The 22,060-nt window shown below is 43.5% G+C and overlaps 1 protein-coding gene across 3 annotated transcripts in view; it reads left to right on the forward strand.

Moving 5' to 3' along the window:
- Positions 1–572: 572 nt before the first annotated feature.
- Fyn (FYN proto-oncogene, Src family tyrosine kinase) overlaps positions 573–22,060 on the forward strand; it is a 205,639-nt gene continuing 184,151 nt past the window's right edge. For 2 of the 3 annotated variants that reach the window (XM_047557945.1, XM_047557946.1), the window contains exon 1: positions 573–1,037. The gene's annotated coding sequence lies outside the window, so the exon portion shown is untranslated. The remainder of the gene's footprint in view (positions 1,038–22,060) is intronic. The other variant, XM_047557943.1, reaches the window with a different exon arrangement.

Raw genomic sequence — 22,060 nt, forward strand, 5'->3', positions numbered from 1 at the left:
CAGGGTTCTTTTTAGTTTTTCCAGGGTTCTGTAATGGGGTTCTACTTTGCTCCGCACAGTTTTTTCTTTCTTTCTTTTAGTTTGACTGGAGGATACATTGCTATCACCACCCTAACCCTTTCCATCTTATCCTACCACCCTCAAATAAAAAAGGCAAAATAGCCCTTTATTAAGCAGGATCCCATGGTGTGGGGAAAGGCAAATACCAATTTCTAGTAGTAGCTGCAACCTACCGCAAAACAGAAACTGCAGTTCATGCTCTCCCTTCTTTCTCTCGCCCTATCCCACCAACTCACAACTCCACACAATCCTTAACACACACACACACGCGCGCGCGCGCGCGCGTCCTCCTCCATCCTAGCATCCTCTCGCACACCCTACACTGCACGCACGCCAGGATGCCCGCTGCCACAGTAACGCTCAACCCACTCGGCGGCACCACCCATGGCCGTCCAGCCCCCGTCCCACGCACCAATGGTTGAGGCCCGCACCTCCCAAGAGGCCCTTGGATAGGGCAGAGCGACTTGCCACTCTCCGGTCGCGTCCCGCCCCCTCCTCGCTCCCCTCGGGAGCTGGAGGGGCCGGAGCATCAGCGAGAGTAGCTGCAAGCAGCCGCGGCGGCGGCGGCGCGTCGTTGCAGTTGCGCCATCTGTCAAGAGCTGAGCCGGCGGGGAGGGGGCTGCCGCGGGAGAGGAGGAGGGGTCGCCGCGAGCCCGAGGCCGCCGAGACCCGCCCGCCGGTCGGCCGCGAGAGCAGAAGCGAGGCTGCGCTCCAAGACCGGCGTCCACCGCTGTCCCGGCGCACGGCGCTTCTCCCCGCGCACCGAGCACTCTCCGGGCGCACACAAAGCCGCGGCTCGCGCCAGGGAGGGATCCGGCGGCCAGGCCGGGGACACCCCGGCGCCGCCCCCTGGGCGATCTCGGAGGGCCCACCGGCTCCCGGGCCCGCGGCGGAGCTACTGGACCTGCCTCGGCCGCGCCGGAGGAGGGCGGAGAGAGGACCATGTGAATGGGCTTCGGAGCCTGAGCGCTGCACAGGTAAGCGGCCGGGGATGCGCCTCTGGAGGCCGCGGAGATGCTGCGGAGACGCCCGGCCGCCGGCGCCCCCGCACAGGGCGGCCCCCGCCGCTGGGGTCCCACGCTGCAGTCCCTTGGCCACTGCCACCTCCGGGGCACCCCGCGGGGCTGCGGGCGAGTTGGCAGCGCTTGGGGTCTTCCCGCCGCTCTGTCGCAGGACACCTTTGTGGGGTGCGGCCCCGAGGTAGCGCAAGGATGGGGGGCTCATTTCCTTGCCTGCTAGCCCGCGCCGGGTGAGAATAGGAATTGGCTTGGGGGCGAGGCTGGCCCAGACTCCGCCCCCGCCCTCCTTTTGGGGCCCCCCGTGGGGACTGGGGCTGTGTGTGTTGTTTTAATGTCAGGGATGATGTAATCACTTAATAATTGATGCCCCGTGCTGCTTCCCTCCCCACCCAACCCCTGCCCCACTCCTCCACCTCTGGGCCTCCTCCCTCAGCGGCCGTCGCCTTCCCCAGCGCATCCTACTGCCTATTTCTGGCACCTCCCTTGCACTTCCCCCATCCTCCCCTTCACTCTTCCTGTGCCACCACCCACCCACCCTTCCCCTTTCCCCTATGTCGGAGCCTTCCCTCCTCTTCCTCTGTCCCCCGCCCCTGCTGCTCCCTTAAGCTCCTTTCTCCTCCCTTCCCAGTTCACTCGCTGAATTTCCTCTCCACTTCCCCAAATCGATGGCTGTTTTTGTTTGGTCTCCTCCTCTGTCTTATCTCTGCGGCTACAGGCGGAGGGGGACTGGGCCAGAAGAGGCCACCGAGCTTGGGCCCAGGAGGTATTTGCTGGGACACTCAGGGAAGAGGCATAATCAAATCACCCTTCTAGCCTCTCCTTCCCCCAATAAATCACAGAGACTCGCAGTGTGTGTGTGTGTGTGTGTGTGTGTGTGTGACACAAAGAGCCCTTTCAGTGCATGGCAGGAGACACACAAAGTACCCAAGGATAGGCTCCATGCTTCTTGTTTCTTTTCCCTGGGGCTTCCTTTTCTTTCCTACCAAGCAGTTGATCTTCTCTCAGTCTTTCCTGCCACATTTACCAAAAAATGAAAGGCCCCTAGATGCCCGGTGGCAGGTGCCGGCATTTTGTTGTGTTCATAGACCCAGTAGTGTTGACTGGCAGCTGCTGTTTCTTAGATTTAAGGGGGAAATTACTCCAGCTGTTTTAAGAGTTTACTTTTAGGGTAACCTCCCCACTCCTTCATTTTACCCCCTCTCTTTTGTGGGATAGGTATAAGAGTTGGGATAGAATAAATTGGTGTGGGATCAAAAGAATTTTGTTTCTGAATTAGAATTAAATTGGTGTTTGAGAATAGTGAGAAAACCTGATTTGTTTCTTCTATCTAGTCTAAGGCCTCTTTGCTGGAGTCTTTCGAAATGCAATCTGGTCTGCCCAATGAAGCTGTTACACTTTTTATTTAAATAAGTAACTGGGGACATGGATAATACAGCATTGAATTGGCACTTGCAAAACCATGGAGACTGTCTTGTCTGCTTCACAGTAGCCTTCAGATGCCCACACTCTTCCTCTTACCACCCAAGCAACTATAGTACTTTCCATCCTTTGTGCAGTCTTCCTCCCCAGTCTCTACCCCCTGGGCACTGTGCTTTCAAATGAAAAAACTCACAGACTTTTAGAGGAAGTGGTTTAACTATCTGAGACTTAGGAACACTTAGCTATGAACAGGAGATGTAGAACTCTGAACCCTGGACTGTCTGATGTTGCTCTTAAAGTAGAAGCATTAATGAAAAATTTGGGCTTGATGTTCTTTTGTAAACCAGTGACATGCGCTCAATCAGTAATGTCAAAACTTATGTTGGGCCTTTTAATTCCTAAGAGCAGGGCTCCTCAACTATTACAAGTAACAAAACAGTCTCAAGTTTGTTCTTAAAGAATTTTATTAGAAGAGTTGTTATGATTCATTAAACATTTACTTCTGCGCTTTCTAAGGACGTTCATGGTGGAACTTTTTACATAAAAAAAGCAATAGGGTTAATGAGTGTACTGTAAAAACAAAGTCTTGTTTGTTTGATGCCAGACCCAGAAAGGAAAGTCAGTGCACAATAAACTTGTACTCTGTTGACCAAGTTAAAGAGACTTAATGATAAGTTTGAATGTGAACAAATGTACACTCTACTTTCCCCTCAGTTTGGAGTCTCCAACCTCATCTGACTTGCTTAAAATTCTCTTTAACTTTTAGGGTCCATCACAAATGTCATCTTCCCTCTGACAACTTCATTAATTCTTTTCCAAGCAATTTTGTTTTCAAATATCAGCAGCAGGCATTATGTTTATCATGCTGCTTCTACCATTAATTTGGTTAGTACATTGAGAAAAGGAAACTAATCTTATTTGTCTCATTTCCTACCAAATGTTATGTTAGTAGGTAGTCAGTGGTTTCATTTAACAATCAACAAATATGAGTTAGATCCTTGGTATGTACTCAACACCTATTTTAATTAGGATAATGTTAGCAACTGTAACAAATGGATCTGCAAACATATAATAGTTCAAAAGCAATATACATTTATTCTTGTTTATGTAATAGTCCAAAATGGGTGTTTCTGGTCAATGGCTTTCTTCCATGTAGTGATTCTGGGTCCCACACCCCTATCTTGTAACTGCACAATTACCTGGCTTTTCATGTTTCAGTTGACTGGGCAAAAGAGTGAGGGGATGTGCTTGCTTTTAAAATGTCCTGACCTAGAGATGACCCACCTCACTTCCATGCACAGTCTTTACATGAGGACTATGTGTGTGGCCACACTTAATTGCATGGAACCCTGAGAAATGTAGGTAAGTCATGTGCCCAGAAAAGAAGACAAGAAATGTATTTTTGATGAACAGCTCTACCAAACACTACTACTTAACAAGGCATATCCACTACCCCCAAGAAATTTGTAGGCTGATGGTAATTAAATTAAATGGAAGTCTAAGAGCCGACACCCTTTATATGCTTTTGTTCTTTTGATTTTGTAAGTTCAGATATTTTCATCTTATATTTCAGAAATCTTGCTTTTTGTCATGTTTTAAGGGACCACTTCTCACTTAGTAATCCCTATCATACAGCCCATCTGTTGCTTCCTGTGTTGACTTTGATGTGGTGGTTTTACTCCAGAAGCACCTTCTTTGGCCTAGTTCTTTGTCTGGTGATTTTATAGACTTCCACAGTGGCTAGTAGGATCCTTAGAAATCACAGAACTACCTTCTCTTTATCTCCTTAAGAGGAAATTAAGCAGAGTAGGAGAGGTGAAGCACCTTGCCCCAGGGCCATGCTGATGGTGGATCTCAGGGCTTTGTGTATGCTAAGGCTCTACCGCTGGGACACACAGCTTCTTAAGGGAAGGCCAGAGGCTCAGCCAGCCCAGCTCTTCAGCTCCACCTGGTCTCTTCCTTCAGCCACTGTCCTATGTCTTTGAGCCCTGTGTATTCCATGGAAGTTGTGAGCTTCCAGACCTTCAGGAGCAGGGGAACCTGCTAGTGTTCTGGATAGTCCCTGTTCTCCACAGGTCTTCCAATTATTGGAACATTTCTGAATTCTGTCCATACCAGTAATCATAGTTAATAATGTTCTTTCTTTCTTTCTTTCTTTTTTTCTTTTTCTGGCTTTGAACACTTAGTTTTATTCATCTATTCTGCAAACATTAGCCTAATGTGTTATTTTGTGCAAGACAGTGGGGGTGGGCTGTGGAAGTGAATACTCCTGCTGTCCTTGCTCTTCAGAAGCTCACAGTGTACTAGAAGAGATAAAAAAATAATAAATAATAGCTAACATTTATTGATAATTTACTGTATGTCATGTACTGCTTAAGCTCTAATCTTAACAATATTGATATGAAGTGGTTTCACTTATAATCCCTGTTTTACAAATGGGCATCTGAAGCAACTTTCAGTAACTTACTAGTAAGTAACCCAAGATCATGTAGCTACTGAGTACTAGAGTCAGGATAAGACCCAATTAGTTTGGTTCCAAAGCCCTTCCACCAAGCCACTGGGCAATTCAAAATACTACATATGTTTACAGTCGTGGTAGTAATTAAACATGTATCACAAGGAGGGGGGTGGTGTTTAGCATACGTTGGAAACTGAGACTTCTGCTTGATGGGAAACAGAACTTTATATCTAATAAAAATATCCATTCCCTACCTTCTTTACTTCCATTCAGACCCTCATCTGTTACTCATTTGGGAAACAAAAAATAAAATTTGAAAATGGAAAAGCAGAGTATGTTGATACTGGAAATAATTTCACTCTCTGTGCTTCTTTATTTTAATCTGAGTCTTTCTTTATAGGGCCTTCTATTTAGATAAGTGTGTATGAGTTGGTGAATTGTCTGCATTTACCATTTGCCAGACATTGAACTAGTGCTTTAGGAGCAAAAGGGGGGTGATCCTGTCCCAAGAAACTTATCCACTGGCTCAGCTGAGAAAGGAGGAAGTCTCTGACCATTGTTATAAATACTGATTCTAGGGATACACACACAGGACACAAGAGAACATGCAGAAGGGATCATAAATCCAGCAAAGAGGTGGGGCAACCAGACAATGAAGGCTGGAGGAAGAGGTGTCTGGGAGTAGGAGTTGGTTGGTTAAATGTGGGAAGGCCACTCCTCCAGAAAGAACAACCCAGAAGGTGAGCACAGACCTTTGAGGATGCTGCAGTTCAGGGCCCAATGGAGTGATTGAGAGATAAAGGAAAAAGACTGGCTGGAGGAGAAATTGTGAAGATTCTTATAAGTACTCATGAGTGTCATTTAAGAGTTATAAGTGGAGATGTGACTTTGACCTGATTTGGATTTTATAAGTGTCACTGGGCCATAGTGTTTGGGCCTTTGGTCAAAAGCAGACCGATTGATGCAGGGAGAGTAGTTACTAGAAACTCAGATGAACTATAGGTGCAGCTCAAAATGGAAGGGATGACGTGGGGATAGGTGGAGAAAGACAGTTAAAGTAGTTGAGACAGGATATGGAGGTAGACAGAAAAGGGGTATTGGGAAATGAGGTGAAGAGACAAGGGAGACAGATGGTACAGTAACAGTGCAAAGGGAAGATGTCTTCACAGACACTTTGGACTTCCAGGTGGAGGTGTCTCCTAGGCTGTTACATACATGGATCTGGAGTAAGGGAAGAGGTGAATTCAAATATAAATTTGTTAATAGTAAGTTACAGATCCTTGAAGCCATGGATGTGGCTTGGGTAAGGTCACCCAGGGAGAGTACATTGAGTATAAAGATCAGACAGGGCCAGAGTGAGCCCAGGAATGCAGGAGGAGCACAGGCCCTGAGTGGGAGAGGTACAGGGTGTTGGGACAGGCCTGGGGGAGTTTGTACCCAGGGCAGCAGACACGATAAAGAATGAAAAGTGCTGTTGGATTTAGCACCAACAATTTCTGAACCTGAGCAGAGTAGCATTAGCAGGATGGAAGTATATAAATCTAAAACTCTGCTGCTCCCCAGTCCAGGTAGAAGTACATATCAAAACCTGCAGAACATAGAATTGTGAGGGACTCTTGCAGAGGTTTTCAAGAGCCCATGTTGTAGGACCCAGAATCTTAGAGATCATATAGTCCAACATGTAAAATGATTTACTTGTGAGAAGAAATGAGATACAGAGTGTTCAAGTGACTTGTTCAAGATGGCAAAGTCATCAGGTTTAGAGTCTTTTAGCTCAGGTGAGAGGTGAGGTTAAGATCATGGAGTTGGGGCAGGGTTCAGGTTTGACCCTTTCCAACTGTGTGAGCTGGCCCAAGTTACCTAATCTCTCTGTGCCTACCTTTCTTCATCTTTAAAATGGTGAGTAGGAACTACTATGAGAAGTCAATAGTTGATCAGTATAAAGCACTCAGAATAGAGTTCCCCATGAGGAAAAGCAATGCATTTGCTTGCTGTGGTAATTATGTACATGCATGTATACAGACACACACACACACACACACACATACACACACACACACATCTATCCTTTAGGGAAGGGAGGATGATATGTTTTGTGTGCATATAAGGAAATTTCGAGTAATTTAGAAAGACATTTGGGTGATTGTCATTTCTGGAGCAAGAATTTTTAGGGAAGATAGGAACTTCATTTATATGATATGATTGAAAGTAGCATTTTTAGTAAGTCTTCTTAAGAAATACTGAATCTTCTTTATTCTTGAGAATAGAAACAGGAAAGCACTCTGAAGTCAGCCCTTTAAAAAGAGTTTCTTTGTTTTAGTCAGACAACCAGAATTTTAACCTATTTACAGTTAAGTCCCTTGAGATTGACTTCACAATGTATCCTGACTTTCTAAAGGTAGAGTGAATTACAGAGTAGGAAAAAAACATGGGTTATGACTGCTATGTACTTGATTGCTGCAAAAAAAGTGATTTGGTTATTTAGAGGAATATAATCATTTTTTTTTAGTGTTTCTGATTGAACAAATCTAATTTTTAGCTACTAAAACATGTAAGTAGCCTGAACAGTATTATCCAGATGGACTCGAGTGACATGCAGTATAGACAATTTAGGAATAAGTGACACTCCAGACTTGATTAGAACGCAGTAATCCTAGAAGGATATAAATTGAACTGGATTTATGGCCTAATAAAAACGTGGGAAGCAAAGATAATGCTTACTGACTCATGAAACTTTAACAATGTTTGTAAGACTCCAAGTTGTCGTAATATTTGGATGAGAGCACTTCCCATTTGTCTCCGCCTGCTTCCGAGTGGCCTGCTCTGTGCCTTGCTCTGAATGGAAGGCTCTATTGGGTCTTCTTAGGTATTCTGAGGAAGCAGACTTCATCATGCGCTCTGCCTTGGCAAGCCCATGACCTCAAGCAGCACCTTGCTGGACTGGGCAAATATATATTGAGCACCTATTAACTGTAAGCTTTTGGGAGAAATAAAATAAAATTCATCATTGGGGCTGCAACTGTGGCTCAGTGGTAGAGTGCTTGCCTTGCATGCATGAGGCACTGGGTTCAATCCTCAGCACTACGTAAAAAGAAATAAAATAAAGGTATTGTGTCCATCTATAACTGAAAGTTCTAGCCTGTTGATTATTTTTGTTCAGAAAGCTTTTTTGAGGACTGTGTGTTTCTGGCTTTGTTTCTCCCTATCTCTAATGGTGTCAAAAAGTACACAGTGTAACATCTACTTGCCCATCCCTAAATACACCATACTAATATCAACACTTACCTTTTATTGAACCCCGCAGGCTTATGAGTGCTTTACATACACTAATTTACTAAATCATAACAACTCTGTGGCAGGCGTAGTATTGTTATTCCCATTAGTCACACAAGGAGACTGAGGCTCAGAGCTGTAAAGTGACTTACCTATTGTCACACAGCTGTAACTAGAACATTCAGCTTGCTCCTGCTTTTTGCTCAGAAATGGAATACCCCATTCCCTGCTTCCTTGCCTTTCCTTTGCACAGTTAGCTATATGTTGTACGTTGGGGGGGTGTTCAAAGCCACCTCTATTCCACTGCGACTCCACTCAAGACTTGTCTCCTGAGGAGCCCTCCCTTCACTCCTCATTCTGTGCTCTCAGAGCACTGAGGTTCACCTCGTCATCACCCTCATCACAGCCTGACTTATCAAGCAGAGGGAGTCAGCCAGGGCCTGGGGGGTGCTAGCTTTTTTACACTGATTTGTGAGCTCTAGAAATCAGTAACTCTATCTTACATGTGGTTGACTTGCCAACACCCAGCATTAGGCTATGAGGACTATCGTTATTATTCTCATTGAAAAAATGAGAAAACTGAAGCATAGAGGTTGATTTAGTCAGGGTCACACAGCCAGTATGCTACAGAGTGGGCATCTGAACCCAGGTAGTCAGCTCCAGCATCTAGGCTCTTCAGTCTAAATTGGTTCCAGCTCTCAAAAGAGACTGTGAACTGCGAGGGCAAGATGGTACCCAGCGGCTCCTAGCCCAGAACCTTATAGATCGTGCATGGTAAACTTGGTCCTCTTGTTCTTTCATTCACCCTGGCAGATTGGAAAATGAACATATGGAACCAGGTCTCGTCTCCTGATAAGGGCAGGGGTTGCATGGGAACCTGAGGATCCGCAATGTGAATTCCCAGGCCTTGTTCTGGTTTTAGTAGGGATGGGGCAGGCAGGGTGGAACACTTTGAAATCTTTTCAGTGAGGATAGAATCATGAGGAGGCAGCTTTTGGAAGACAGGGAATGAAGCAGGCAGAGGGAGTTCTAGCCACAAGTGATGGGAGCAGGCAGAAGAGAAGTAAAAATCAACTAGCTGGAGTCAGAGGGAGCCGCAGCCTGCCACAGGAAGACCTCTTAACGTCTTTTAAATATTTGCAAGTACCTGCGCCTTTTGAATGTGCTGGTGGGATTTTATCTGAGGAATTCAAACACTTTCATTTTCTTCAGAGCTTCCATCTTTGAGGTACCCAAAAATAGTAGGCTTTTCAGGAGTTGTGTAAGAATTCCATCTGCTTTATATTGAAAAGTAGGCCTTTAATGGAAAATTAAAATTGAGCCAGATCTCCTTCCCCACAACAAAGCCCAGGGAACTTTTCCCATGCCTTCTTTTAATCTCCAGAAAATGTTACTGAATCTGTATTTCTGTGAAATCCTGCCCAGTTTAAGCTCTACTGAAAAGGCAAATAAGCACCAAGTTCTTTCATTTCTGCATGTGTTGGTTCTATTTAGAAGCAATAGCAATTTCAAATATTGTCACTTGTGAAATTTGATTTTTGTTTTAATTTTATTTTAATTCCAGCCCAGATACGGTGTGATGTGTTCCCCATAGTCAGGCACATACATACTCACAGGGATACTTGAAAAAGTTCTGATTTCTGTTAATGGTTTCTCTGTTTGCTCTCTCAGAGTTTGGAAGGTATCACCTTGTATTGTCTAATTTATTTTCTAACCTGGAAATACAAACACAGTGCCTCATTGTTTTCATATCTAAAACTCTGGAGCTGAGTTATCAGTGAACTGTAACATTCTAACATTGTCTAGCCTTTATCATTGTCTCCTCCCTGAAAATGTCCTTGCATGACTGTCTTGTACACCTTTGCTGGATCCTTGTTCTCTTGATGTTCTCTTGATAGGCTGTGCCCTTCAGCCTCTCCCAAGGCTTGCAAATAATAGTTGCTTCACTTTTTCCCATACTTTCTAGATTGAGTGAGGAGGTGTTGATCCGTGTCGAAATGGAGATACTGGCTGATGTACATAGTGATTCTTTTGCCTTTGCCTTTACTAACACAATAAATAGAAGCAGAAAGACCAGATTCCAGAGCCAGGCCTTCTGTGCCTTCCCCAGTCTCCGCATCCTTCCCCAGTCACACCTGCTCACCTCATCTATCACCACACAAACACTTAATTAGTTGGACATCCACCTGCTACCTCATGAATATGAAATAAGTGTTCTGGTCTTTCTTTTCCTTTCCTGGAATCCCCTAATCCTTCGTTTCCCTTAGAATTCCATCCATTTGTCAAGGCCGCACTGGAATCTCAGTTTTCTCCTTCTCTTTCATTAGACATTTGTATCTCTCCATTGCTTCTAGTAAATGATGATTTGCATTAGTAGTTAATCCTGATATGAGAAAGCCAAGCTTCAGAAAGTTTTATGACTTGCCCAAGTTCATACATGCGGTAACTGATTTAGCTGAGACCCGAAATCCATATTTATGGGTCCTGCCTTCTCGGGAAACCGAGACTCAGCCCCATGTGTGCCAAATATTGTTTGCGGTGCCATCTTTCTGTCCACCTGTAGCATGTGGACAGACAGTGTAGTGTCACTTCCAAGGTAGGTATGCTGGGCATCTGGATGCTAGGGTGTCATCTGCTTAAACATTGAGCTTCTCTATCTTCTGGTGGCTGCAGATTTACTTCCTACTGACCCACATGATTTAGGGTTGGTCATTGTCCTAGACCATTTTAGGAACTACCATTGTATCTTGGATCTTTGTGTTTAAAGATCTTTCGATCAGAATCAATCTTTTTTGTTAAAAATCTAAGGTGATCAGAAAAGTAGTTACTTCTTTGCCCTCTGCTGTCAGATTTTCACCAACACAATTTTAACCAAAAAAAGAAAAGAAAGTTACTCATAATGCAGAATGATTCAAAATCTGGATGACCTCGAAAGAGTACAAGAGTGAATGATAGGAGAGAGGAGTAGCTGAATGGGCTACTGGTATTGAGGCAGAGAAAGCTTATTATGCCCCCACCCATTTCTAGACCTCTGAAAGCACTGTTCACCTAAGCCCTCAGCCAGACAGAGCACAGCCTGGTTGTGGGATTGCCTTTCTCTCCATGCATTAATGGTGTTTTCTTTGTGGTATGATCTGAAGAATATCCCAGACTTAAGGGCCCCCATCCTATAAAGTAAGGATTTGACACTGCAGTCCAACTCCCGCTTTTCTTTGCATACCTTTCAAAAGAATAATAGAAAATAAGCTTTATAGCATGTTTTCCATGGTTGGGGCAGGGACTACTCCAGTCATTTCTGTAACAAAAGACATTTCAACACAAGGGGTGATGTTTGTCAAGCATTTGTTACACAGCTCCTCAGCTTCCTGGGCACAGCATGCTGGGATTCTTCACTAATGACTTTCCCTGGCTGGTCCTCACCTACATGCCAGGTTCAGTACACTGGGATGGAGACCAGCTGTGGATGCAGGCCAGCCACTGTAGCAAAAGGAAGGAGGCAGGGTACCTGGTGTTTCTCTTTTTTGAAATGCTATTTCAATCTTTGGGAAGTGGTGATAAGGTGATTTTCCTTGCTTAACAGAGCACTGTCTATGATTTAAATGCCCCGTTGGCCCCCCTCACTACCACCACAACCACTGCCTTAAATGTAGATCACACATTGCTCTGACTAAAGCACACTTTCCCCTTTGCTAGTACATCATGTCGCCACTTCATGTATTTACCCAGCTTGTTCATGTGTAGATACTTTTGTGCATGTCAGTGTCAATATTGTCCATTTTTAGCACTAGGCTCCTAGACGTCTATGTAATACTAAATTAAGTTAGACACTTTTTCAATGCTTGTTGATTATGACTCTAAGCTTCCAAGTTGGGAGGTCTTACGTGTGTTTTCAGTAGTACCTCTAGGAGGAGATGCATCCCTAGAAATCCTACCTTAGGTCTTCTGTATTGATGGATCCTCAAAGTCATGGTTTAAAATTCAGATTTTGGTTGCGTGTAATGTTTCAATCCTACTTAATGTTCCACCACCTTGGTTGAAAATGTAATGAGTCTACCTTTTTATCTTGCCTCTAACTTAGGGCATAGCATAGATAAAATAATATACTACACTTCACCCTTCTTTTCATGAAAGTGTAATGACCATGTAATTCCCACCATCTTATAGTCAGTATTCAGCAGATTTTTTATTTCAGGTTCCAAGAGTTGGAGGTAATTTTCTTAGGGGCTGAGAATTACTTAACAAAGACCATGGAAGGGTGGCTGAGAATAATCTGTAAAGACTATGGTGGAACAAATAGAACCAGATCTTCTGTGGGTACAAGTAGCTCCTGGGAAAGGGATGGGTTCTGGTTGTTTTATTCAGAAATAAGATCCAAGCAGGATTGGCACTTGGAAAATTGCAGCCCCAAAAGCTATCTAGCTATACCTCAGCCCAACATGCCATACAGAAAGGGCATAGTACATGAAAGTGTTGGAGTTCCTGATCTGGGGCATCTAAGGCACGCCCCATTGCCTTCCCTGTGACAGAAGTTCTGTGTTCATTGGATGAAGCTCCCTGGCCAATCCTCACAACAGTGATCTCATGTAGCTGAGCTCCATAACTGTAACCAGAGTTATGATCTCCCTAAAGCACCTGGGCTCTCAATGCTCCACTATGCCACCCTGAGCCACTAGAGAGGAAGGTTTTTGGTGAAGTAGGAGAGAGAGATGGTATAATGAACAGAAGGGGCTTAGAGCTTCTAGAAAAGGTCCAAACAAGCACTAAACTATAGGATAGGGTGTTAATAGATGGATAAAATATATTTTGGATTGAGACCTCATTAGAATTTGCAGGTTTTTAATGGTTGGTTCCCCTTAGCCCAGTGTGATGATTTTGCCTGGTAATTCTTGTCTCTTGAGAATGGAAAATCTGACCTTGTAGTGACTGACATAGGGTAAAGAATTGGCTCAAATAATCAAGTGTATAGGATGTTCTCAAAGACTAAAAAAAAATATCAGCTGAATCAGCTGAAAGTGTTGGGATGAAGACCGGATAGCCCCTGTGTAAGATAAGGTAAAGAAGGACTGGGTGACAGATAAGAAAGAATCTGAGGTCTCAGGGATGTGATGAATGAACATAGCAGGTTTGGAAGAGAAGAGACAAAGATGACAAGACCCCTGAATGAGGAAGCTCCACTGGGGAATATCTGTAGGGATCAAGGACATCCGATGTAAAGAAATCAAGAATGGAAAGCCATCAGTCCCTTTTGCCCTTAGTTAAACATGCATAAATGATGTCTTCTGGAAGAAGAACATGTCAGCTTGTGGCTGATTTATGTTTTTTTAAATCCTCGATGAATGTTCTGGACCTCAGAGACCTTGCATCACGAGCAGCTGGTTTAGTGGGAATAATATTTTGAACTGGTATTCAATTTACTTTCCCTTCCTCCTAATTCTTATCACCCAGGGAGTCTCCCCCATTGAGGTTAAGGATTCCATTACTTCATGGGGAGATCAGAACAAGACCAGGGACAAAGAAGGCATTGTTTAGCTTTTGACATTCAAAATAGGCCCTTCAAGCATATTTCAGAGACCAGAGTTAGCCCAGGCCTTCATTTAAGAGACAGGCTTTGTTAGAAGAAAAATGACTTCTGGATTCCAAGGAACCAGATCCCAGGAAGGGATGGCATGTCTTACACACTAAGCTGGGCGGGAGGGAGGCTGCAGGATAGTTTCTCTTTGTCCAGGAAGGAGAGAAGCCCTTCCTGGATTAGGGGAAGAACTTGCAGAAATTCTAGAATTAAGAAATGGAAAAGGGGGGAGTCACTGAGATCCAATGCCCCAGTCCCTGGACTTCAGCTTGAGAGACCAGTGAGATGTTAGGAGCCCCAGGAGACTGGAGGAAGTCCCAAAAGCATAGGGCACTTGTACCCCTCATCCTTGTCAGGAACTCTGGAAGGAAACCACCTTGCAATGCACCTTGCTGTGGGACATTTATAGGCATGGTGTTCCCTCTCAATTCCTCAAAGCCTGTATATGGCTTAGGGGAAATCTCAGCAGTCCTGTTTGTCACCTTGGCGAATATGGAGCCAAGGATCAGAATGGAGAGGGCATGGAAGGAAGCATGCTGACCTCACCAGTGGAGACCAGCGGGGGTCATGGCCCCAGATATGCTGAACCCTGATGAGGAGGTGACCAGTTACATCAGCAGAGCTGGCCTACACCCAAAGACACTGGGACAACACATCCCACACAGGCCATTGAGGGCTTGGAGGGCAGCAGTTGGGCCAGACCTTCGGGCCATCATTGCCTGGTCTGTAATTGTCCCTCTAAGGAGAAGGGAAAGGGAAAGGAACGGCCCTGAGGGGCATTTGGAAGTGAGTAATTTGACTACTTGCCAGAAGCAACTGAAGTTTTAATTCTGAAAACACTAAGTTATCTGGAAATAGCAATATTGTTTTTCTACTATAAGCAGTGTAAGGAAACCCCACGGAACCACACGGGACACGGGAAATCACATAAGGGAGTTTATTAAGCGAACAGAGTGTCTCCCTGCAGGGTAAGAGAGAAAATGAGAGGAAAAGAGAAAGGAAGGAGAAAGGGCGCGTGCGCGCTAGAGAGAGTGTGAAAGCCAGGAGGATAGAGAAAGTGAGGAGGACAGACAGAAGGATGGGAAAAGATGGCGGAGAAGCTATAGTAAACAGTTGAATTCCGCTGGGCTAACAGGGGACCAATATCGGAGAAGGATACTTGCAAGCTGACTGATGAACCAATAGCTAGCTAGGATGCTCACAGAGTGACAAGTGGTTGGGAGGTGGGGAAAATGGCTGCACCTGAAAGGGTGGGGAAGCAGCTTTATACATTACAAACAGGAGCACAGTGATCATAATCAAGTTAAATTTAACCATTGAGAAATAAAGTCACATCTTTTACACGTAGTGGAGTAGTAAGTGTACATTTGGGCTGCATCTGGGCTATATTTCTGTTTGGGGGCAGATTTACTTACACTTTTCCTTTGAGTAGTTCATGATATAGTTTACCTGCATAAAGCTTATTTTGGACAAGATGGGAGGCATTCCGTCCTCTCAAAAGGCAAAGTGCCCACTGGATATTTCAAAGAGTTTTGTAGAGATACTGGTGGGGATTCTGGTGCCCACTGTTTGCCGGTGGCAGTTCTTTCCAGTACTCTGGAAGGAAGGACCTCAGTTGCCTGGGGGCCTCAGGTCACTGGGAAGTGTTAGAGCTTCAGGCCTTTATCAGTGAACTTGCTGCCTTGCTAGAGGCCAGAGAAGAAATTTTACTGTGTGGAATTCTTCATTTCCTTATTTTAAAGGTAACAGAGTGAAGACTAGAAATCATGCCCCTAACTGCAAGGGGAAATGCTCTTTGTTTTTATTCAATCTCCATGTACTAAATAAAGCACCAGTTTATGAAAGGATTCATTTCCAAGTATAATTCATACGTACTTACCAGAACACTCAAATGAGAGAGGGGAAAACTCTTTTTAATTACATTTCATCTCTCTCTGACATTCATACAAGGATGATGCTACATTTAAGATGTCTTTCAAAACCTACTGTTCCTGGAAATACCTAGTAATTTTGGAAGGGAAATCTTTAGGCCTGCTTTCAAAGCATTCCTTGGCTGGGGGTGTGGTGGGGAGCTGCCTATTGAGACACTGTTGATACATTTTCCTACCAGAAGATTACCATGATACAGAGCAAATCTCAAAACATAAATGCAGCTCATGTTTTCCTTGTCTGTCAGTGGTAATCAAGAGAGGTGGAATTAATTTAAATCAGGAAGAGGTCCTAAATAGATAAAATAATAGAATTTTTAAAAATACATTTGTATTAACTGGCAGATTTTTCAAAAAATGCTTCTGTGAAATACTTCTATTCAAAATCTATTTAAAAATCAAAATTTCTAAAACTTAAAAGCATGTTTGTATACATTAGAGGAAAAAAATGTTTTTTGTATCAGTTAGCTAAGCATTAGCAAAAACATAAGATAGTAATTATTTTTTTGCTACATATTCACTCAGTGCAGTTTTTTAGTCTTATCTCTAGTACCCACATCACTGATAATGTTTTACGAAGAATAAACTGTTTTTAATTTTCTTATAAAGTTGTCTGTGATCCCTTCAGAGTTGTTTAAAGTTAGTATTTGAAGATAATACCTTCAGTTGACATTTATGTGTATACCACAGTATTTCTACTTGAGAAAATAGCTCTTTCTGCAGGTGCAAAGTACCTGGTAAGCTCAGAACAGTTTTACTAAATGGGGGCGCTTCCCAGACAAATTTTTTTTTTTTTACATGGAAATGTGTAAATATTTTTGCCCATGTATTTTCACAGGTCTTTCCCCCTCATTGAGAATTCTTATCTTCAACCAATGTTTTTATAAGACAAAACTTAGGAAATAAGTTGCTCTATGATCCTTTTGAATGTTTTGTCAGGTTTAGATGATATAAAATCATGGGTCTTCTCAGTTTCACCCCATTCTGGTACAGATCATAAATGCATCCAATTAAAACTAGGAGCTCCATCAAAAAGTTGTCATGAGTCAAGATATTACAAAACATCAGAGTATAATTTCAGAATTAAATCTCGGATAGTATTCAAGTTCTCATCATTTAATGTGTTCAGTTCCTCCTTCCTTTGCTTTCATTGGGATGAATTTCAACATATTCTGCTCACAAGCCTTATTTTCAATAACTGCAAAGGCTTCAAAAGCTAGACTATTTTGGTGCTTCATTCACTGCTTTGATCAAAGATTTCCAACTGGTTTGGAACAGAATGCCCCCAAACTTCAGAAGACTTGCCTATCATAGTGTTAGGGCACGCCCAGGTCGATTTAGAGAGTGGTTTTTCAAACACTTCTACAACCCCGGTGAGGATGACAGGTGGCAAAAGGGAGGCATGTCCTGCTGTGCTGAAGTGGTTTTTCAACTTTGACTTTGTCTCAAAAATTTTGTAGTTCAGTTTTTCTAACTGGGCATATATAATACAGATTGTCAATTTCTATGTCTACAATTTTTATTTTATGTTTGAGAGTCTATAGCTACTTGTTTGAATGTAGTTATAAATTATGCATGTGTCACCCCAAATTCTGTCACTTTCTGCTCCATAAGTTTCTTGAGAAATAAAAACATTATTTTTAGCATCACAAAATTTATATCTGTATCATCACTGCAAAAACAAGTCATTTCATCTCCTGTGTTGAACTTTGTACAATTTACAGCAGCGTTTACAATAATAGGAGATGTTTCACCTGTGACAGAATAAACTTCTCCAAACTTTCTTTTGATCCCAGGAAATAGATGGAGAAAAACCCTATTGTTTGAATTAAATGATTTTGTTTAAAGCACCTGATAATTCTAACATAAAACTGGAATCATCAAGCTGTTGATAAAATTTTTTCTTCCGCTAATGAAGCTGATACACTAAAGATATCACTTCACTTTATATACACACACACACACACACGACACACATTTACATACAAACCCTGTCAAAAATAATCTAAATCAATTTATGTGGTACTGAGTATTGAACTTAGGGGTGCTTTTAACTGAGCTAAATCCCCAGCCCTGGTTTTGTTGTTGTTGTTGTTGTTGTTATTCATTTGAAAATTTTTGAGACAGGGTCTCACTAAGTTGGGAAGGCTGGGCCTCAAACTTACAATCCTTCTGCTTCAGCCTCCTGAGTCACTGGTATTACAGACATGCACCACCATGGCACCTGATGGAAGAGTAGAATCAATTAAGAACAAGTCATTTGGTCTAAGAGTAATATCCCTCCAAGTGCTAATATAGTGAACCTTCTGCAGCTTCATGTGTCAAATCATTATCAGCACAGTCTTAATATAATAACTATTAACATTTGCCAGTGACTCTTTAACAGATTGTGACTTGTGGTTTATGTCATCAGGGACACCCCTGTGGCTCCCATAGTGGATAGTAAATATCAACAAGAATTTTGTGCTAATTAACATCCATCATCAACTTTCTTGAAAAACAAAATTGGGTTCTGTGGTATGACTTGCCTAGCAGCACCAAAAAACCAAAAGGGATATTGCAAAAATAAAATAATATAACCATTCAATAAATAACAAAGACACTAAACGGAGGGCATTCAGGCAATTCATTAAAAGATCTTCAGCAGGTCTGTTTCCTGCAAATATTCCATGTGCACCTTTCATGTGTAGCATGCTGTGTTTTCCTTTCACCCATCTGACTTGATGTTCTGTACCTCTCAGGCTCATCATGGGTCACAGCACAGTGAGAACTAATACATGGGAGGGGTAGCAGCATGAAATATTTCTCTCACTAAGCAAACTAGTGTCATTAGCTCTCCTAGATTACTCATGTTCAAGTGCTTCTTGTTTTATTGGTGAGCATCCTGTGTGTTGCCATTGAAAGAGAGGTGTCACGCCAAGATTGGAAAAGGCCGGGAAAAAAGATGGATTGTCGTCGATCATCTTTCATATTTAATCACGTGCTAAGGTGAATTCCCTTTGCTATAGAGTTGTCTCACTGGTATGCAAGACCATAGCAGAAGCTGAGCTGCAAAATAGAGATTATAAAACTCAGTCCTGGTGTGTGTTCATGCAACTAATAGTAACACTTGATTTACAAAGTGAAACATCTTGGACAAATGCTTACTCTGACAGACTGCTGGGGCAGCAGGGGGGGATGAGCACTGTCACAGACAAGGGAAGGTGTACACTCATCCTAGTTAGACGTCACTGCTCCATCTGCTGTATGTCATCTGGACTGCACTGGTCCTGTAACCTTACTGCCCTGTCCTTCTCTGCTCTTGACCCATCCGATTCTACTTCCCACAACTGCTAAGTGAACTTTTTAAAATGTATCTAGATTACATCACTTCCCTTGGTATCTTCCTATTGCTCTTGAAATCAAGTCTGGTTCTCCACCATGACTCAGGAAGCCCTTTATGCCCTTGCCTTTGGCCATCTGTCCCATTCTGAATATTAAGCTTCCAGAGACAGTTACCTGGCTATTTTCTGTCACTCTGGCTCATGAGAGTTGCTCAGTATGGTTCCTTGATGAAATGAATGTGACTTACTTAGAGTTGAAAAGAGGGAGTGTCTTGCTAATTCCCAGGACTAAGGAAATTCGGGCCCTAAATATTATTTCTATCTCTGATCACAAAGTTAGAGAGCACAATGTATTCCAGGACCAGATCTCCATTAGCAGAGGTCTCGTGATGCACACAAACATTCTGATTCCAGTCTCCCAGCCCCTCCCCACCACATGGAAGGAAGCGTGAATTATAGGGAGTCTATTGTTTTCATCAGCATTAGATCAGAGACTTTGGTTTAAGCACATGTGGCCTACATAACTTGGTAAGGTGTTCCTCTGGATGATTGGGGGAAACTGAAACGCAAAAGCTCTCAGGGACATAGGGCGGTAGTGGTAAAGGATTACTTTGAAGTCACGATTTTGAGACCCTGTGTTCTGGCACAACGGCTTTCTGTTGCTTCTCTTTTCAAAACATGCTACTGCTCAGTTTTATCATGAATGCCTTTCCAAGGACAGTAAATGGTTTTACACACTATGACATCGTTTCCATGGCAACTAATGTATTTCAGCAAAGAGAGACTGTGAGAGAAGTAGGCTAAAAAGGACAAATACAGAAATGGCACAGTGTAAAATGTGGGGCAGTGTGTGTTGTAGTAAAGATTTCTCATTTTTTCTTCTCCCACCCCTTTCCTTTTTCTGACTTCTTGTTTAGAAAAACCTGAATAACTGGATCCTGGCTTCTTAACTCCAATAAAATTTTTACTGCACCAGCACTGTTTAGTATTTTGCTGACACAATTTTTTTTGGGTGGCACTTGGGGTTTTTGTCTGTTTGCTTTAATGTGATAATCATGCAATGAATGCACATGTAATTTCATCTCTCTTAAAGATACGCTCTCTTTACCCCTGCTCTCCTCTGGCTAGTACCCCACTTCTCTGCTGCTCTTTACCACGGTGCTTTTTGAGAGGATTATTACTTTACCTATCTCCATACAGCATTTGACAGCAATTGAAGCCATTCTAAGCAGACTTTCACTCCTCTCTGTGATCCAGGATCACCAGTTGTCACTCCTCATTGTCTAAGTCTACTACAGTTTACCTCTTTTTAAAATTTTTTTAAAGAGGTTAACATGCACGAGTATACTTTTAAATATTTCTGCAAAGCACCAAGTCCTGTATATGTCAACCCTGGTTTTTAAAAAAAGGGGGGGGGGACTCCTTACCCCTCTATGAATTGAATTTTATTTACCTTATCTTGCTATATGACAATAAAAACTTTTATGTTCCTAAATAACCCCCCCAGGGGTTGAGCAATCAGTTTCTTGTTTAACAGAAAGAGAAACCAAGGCATTATGACTTACATGGCACATTTAAAAAATGTAAACTAACAGCTTTTAAGAGGGCACTTTTATATAAAAACCGGGATTTCCAGCTTCTCTTGAAAAAAATGGCAGGTTTGGCAAAATTCAATGTGCCTTCTGTAGTGACAGCAGTCTGCCCAGGCAGTGCGTGACTGTCCTCATGGAAGGGGGCTGGGCTCTTCAGCTGTCCTGCCCCAGCTTACCTGCTTTGCTTTCACTCATGTTATCTCCCTGACCCCTGTGGGTTTTTTGATCTGTGGCCCCTTGCTGCACCCTTTCCCACCCAGTCACCAAACTCCTAAGTCACAAAGCTGGAGAGAGAACTTGGTTTCCCAGCCAACTGCTTCCTCCCTGGCTGTGGACCAGAATTCTCTTTTTAGAGAGTACTTCAGAGGTCAGTGGTGAGGGGCATCATTAGGTGGTAGAGTCTTCATTTCATCCCTTCCTAATTAAAATAGGCCCTGCAGTGAAGGGCGCTGGTTGTCTCTGTCAGAAGCCGTGTGCACTTTCCACTGTGGCATGCAAGACAGAGGTGCAGGCAATAAATCTTACATTTATGTGTGCAGAGAAACACTGGCTAAAAAGGAAAAGCTCTGGCATAACATAGGTTTCATATCTCATAAGTTTTCAGTGAATATATACTACCTTATAAGGAGGCAAAGTGAATATTTATGTCATTAAGAAAGAGAGCACAGGGCTGGGGATATAGCTCAGTTGGTAGAGTGCTTGCCTTGCAAGCGCAAGGCCCTGGGTTCAATCCCCAGCACCGCAAAAAAAAAAAAAAAAAAAAAAAAAAAGAGAGCACATAGAGCAATGACTGAGCCCTGTGCCACCCTCCCTGTGTGGGAGACACAAGGACATCCCCCACCACCTTTGCTGTCCTTTACAAGACTCCACTCTCCCCTGGATGACAGTGTGCTAAAGATGCCCCTGGGGTGGCATTGTCTTGCGCAGGACTTTGCCATGCCCTGCATTCCCCACTGTTTTGAACACACACTTACTGCTTCACCTGGGCTAGGGGTGGGTAAGACAGGAGAAGATAGTTGCCCCCATCTCTGACTTTGTTTGTTTCCTGTGTGTAGAAGGACTCAGGAGAATGAGTTAGTCTGAGGCCAGGATGAATGGGGAGAGGAAAATGCCTTTTTCCTGGGGAAACAGGGCAACAAGAAATGTCCCACAACAAAGAGCCTTGTCTGAGCTGGGCTCTGTCTCTGGGGCCTGACCCAGCTGCGGGGCGCACAGGCGATCGTGGTGACCTTGAACGTGGATGGTCCCACACACTGCATGCCTGTCTGCAGCTGCACTGGCCTCGGGGAGCCCACTGTGAAAGTGGGCCTGTTCCTGGGCTTTCAGGCAAAGAGCCAGGGGCCTCCCCTTCACCAGAGAGCATTGAGGAGCTTCTGTGTATGCTCTGTATGTGTCTTAGCTTTCTTTGGAATTATAGCA

This window comes from Sciurus carolinensis, chromosome 7, assembly GCF_902686445.1.
Source record: "Sciurus carolinensis chromosome 7, mSciCar1.2, whole genome shotgun sequence".
In the NCBI taxonomy this organism is placed as follows: domain Eukaryota; kingdom Metazoa; phylum Chordata; class Mammalia; order Rodentia; family Sciuridae; genus Sciurus; species Sciurus carolinensis.